A 3,037-nucleotide genomic window follows, 5' to 3' on the forward strand; every position below is an offset into this window, starting at 1 on the left:
TAAAAACTATTGCACAAATTCCATATTTTAAGGGGTGTGTTTCTGTTAGGCAAACAACTTTGCGTACAGCTTATAATCCACATACTTACCAAATTGTAAATGATTCTTTTTGTTACGTCGTTGAAATAGTTGTTAAGTATCAATATGCATTTATAGAAACATTCTGATGTTTTAAAGGGTTAAGAGAGATCAGTTTGTATAAAAAGCCCCAGCTCATTCACAGATCCATTTATTGAAAACTAATATTTTTGAGGGGGGGCGGGGCAGGAGATGGTGGAGGAAGTCTAATAATTAACTTAAGTTTATTCAGCTTCCAGTGCCATCCTAAGCACCTTTCTAAGTGCATTGAATTCAGTATGTAACTCTATTTAGGATTGTATTGTTTGGATGTTTAACTACTTTGCTGTGAAGTTAACAGTTTGTAAAGCAAGAATGACCAGCTGACTCCGAACTGATTTTAGCCGCCCCCTTCCAACATTTAATCAAGGCATGATAAAAATGTTCTTTTTATTTGTAAGGAAAAGCAAAACGTTGTCAGGTTATAAATCTTATTTTTGAAGCAGGTAGCTGGTTTGACCGCAGCAGAATGCTGAAACAAAAGTTCTGCTTTTCTATGAAGTCCACTTAAAAATAACACGACTTTTCTGTTTATCTGAACGAAAGGTATCAATTACATGTGTTTTTAAAACATTATTTATTTGTTCCTTTATTTTCACTTATATGCCTCCTTTCCCCTCATTGGCTCCGGACGGTTTCCAATAGAGTATAAACAATAAAAGCATAAATTAAAGTACAAAGATTTTTTTTAAAAAAATTAATGTCAGTTTTCTTTTCCAATTTTGTGTGCAAGTTTGTTTCCTGGAGACGCTGGGCTAGGCCTGAGCAAATTGGTACTGCATCGTAGACATCGAGTAGTGGGTCCTGACCACTTGAAAGAGGATAGTTTTGTCTGGCAAAATACATGAAGCAGTCTTGACAGATATTCAGTTTAGTCATCCTTGTCTTACAGAGGCAAAGGAAAATATCCAAACAAACAAGGACAAAATATCTTGTAGACTTGGACAAATGGTAAGACTTTACTAGTTGTTTCTGCTCAAATAGTTCTGGAAGAGCTGCACACTCTTACTTACTCTTTCTCACTGAAAGATGACAGTAGAATTGTATATTAATCCACCACTTCCTGGACCTTTTTTTTTTAAATCCAGAATGCTCCGCTTTGGTCTTTCCCCAAGGTGCTAGGACCCAAGTGGAGAAGTCTAAATTAGAACAAAGAAGGTCCAGGAAATGGTGGATGAATGGTGCACAAATGGTGCACAAATGGATGAATGGTGCACAAATCTCTTGTCATCTTTTGGTGAGAAAGAGTATAGCAGGTTGATCAGCAGCAACTACTGTATAGTTAATTAATTTGTGGGGCAAATATAAATCAAGGGAAGCCCTTTCTGAAATGGTGGACGGCAAAGGGCATGGAATTTAGGGCTCTGATATTTCAGTGTAGAATGAAAAACGCAGCAAACGGGCGGCTTTTCTGCCATCAGCCGTTCATGTTCTTCTCTGTTAACATTTCAGTTCATTCACTTCCTTCCTTAGCTTCCAGGAAAGCACGAAGAGCCAATGTGCAGATTAGTTTTAACAACAGTTTGCTTTAACTATTAATTGGTTAAAGCAAAAGTGATCAATCAACTAAAATGCTTAATTGGGATGCAATCCTAATTGTAGCAGTGAATTTGTTCCTTCAAAAGGAAATAGTCTGTATTTAAGAGTTTCCTTCCTTCCTTCCTTCCTTCCTTCCTTCCTTCCTTCCTTCCTTCCTTCCTTCCTTCCTTCCTTCCTTCCTTCCTTCCTTCCTTCCTTCCTTCCTTCCTTCCTTCCTTCCTTCCTTCCTTCCTTCCTTCCGTCATGTCTTGCTACTCGGGGTCCTTGTGCCTGTCTAAGATTTTTATTCAAATTGCTTAATGACCAAAAGGTATAGCAAAACCCCAGTCTTCCATTCAGATGTTGCTGAACATCAACTTGTACAAAACAACGAAAAAATATCGAGCATCGTCAAGTGGGCAGAAGTTGAAATTGGTTTGTCCAGGTCCTGCTTAAGATAAAAATGGTTTTAAAGAGTGATACAGTTTGCTTGAAATATATGCAGCCATAACTGAATTTGCAATAGAGAATATGGAGCAGTATGTTGAGGGGGAAAGAAACTTCCTATGGTTTTAATTATATAGCATCCAATCCTTTTTACCAAGCTGATTCCCAACTCTGCACCCAACCCTTCTCTCTTCCTGTTTTTCTGTTCCTTTTACATTTAAGCCCGGTTCCAAATAACGTTTTAACACACACACACACGCACGCACGCACGCACACACACCCTGTTAACAAATGCAGAACCACACACACACACACACGCACACTGCTAACAAATGCAGAACCCTGGAACCAGAACAATTATGTGAAATGTACATAGGTCTGTGAAATCGTTCACATTTGGTGACATGAAATGTTTAGCTTCCTAGATGAAATGTTTAGCTTTCCAAAAAAAACCCAAAATAAAGTCTGGTGAGAAGCTAGGAGGATGTCTATTCACTGATCTGCAGATGGGAAACCACGCAGGGCTGTGGATTAGTGGAAGGCCATCTACTTGGCATGCAGAAAGTCCCAGGTTCGATCCCCGACATTTCCAGTTTAAAGAAGTGAAAGATCTCTCACAAGACCCTGGAGAGTCGCTACCAGTCAGAGTGGACAGTGCAGATCTGCACTCACTAATGGTCTGGTCTGGGGCAGTTTCCTATGTACGTGTGAATGTAACCACCAGAGCATTCAACATGCTGATATTTGGTTTGTTTACTCTATTTATACCCCACAAGTCACCTGCCCCGCCACCATAAGTCATTCAACTCCCATTTGGCTACTCCCATCTTTACTTTAGGAATGAATGAAAAGTGCTGTGAACTTGTAGTCGACTTATGGAGACCCCAGCAAGGGGCTTTCAAGGCAAGTAAGAAGCAGAGGTGGTTTGCGTGATGTAGTGGTTAAGAGCAGGTTC

The sequence above is a fragment of the Sphaerodactylus townsendi genome, linkage group LG17 (genome assembly GCF_021028975.2).
Source record: "Sphaerodactylus townsendi isolate TG3544 linkage group LG17, MPM_Stown_v2.3, whole genome shotgun sequence".
Classification (NCBI taxonomy): Eukaryota; Metazoa; Chordata; class Lepidosauria; order Squamata; family Sphaerodactylidae; genus Sphaerodactylus; species Sphaerodactylus townsendi.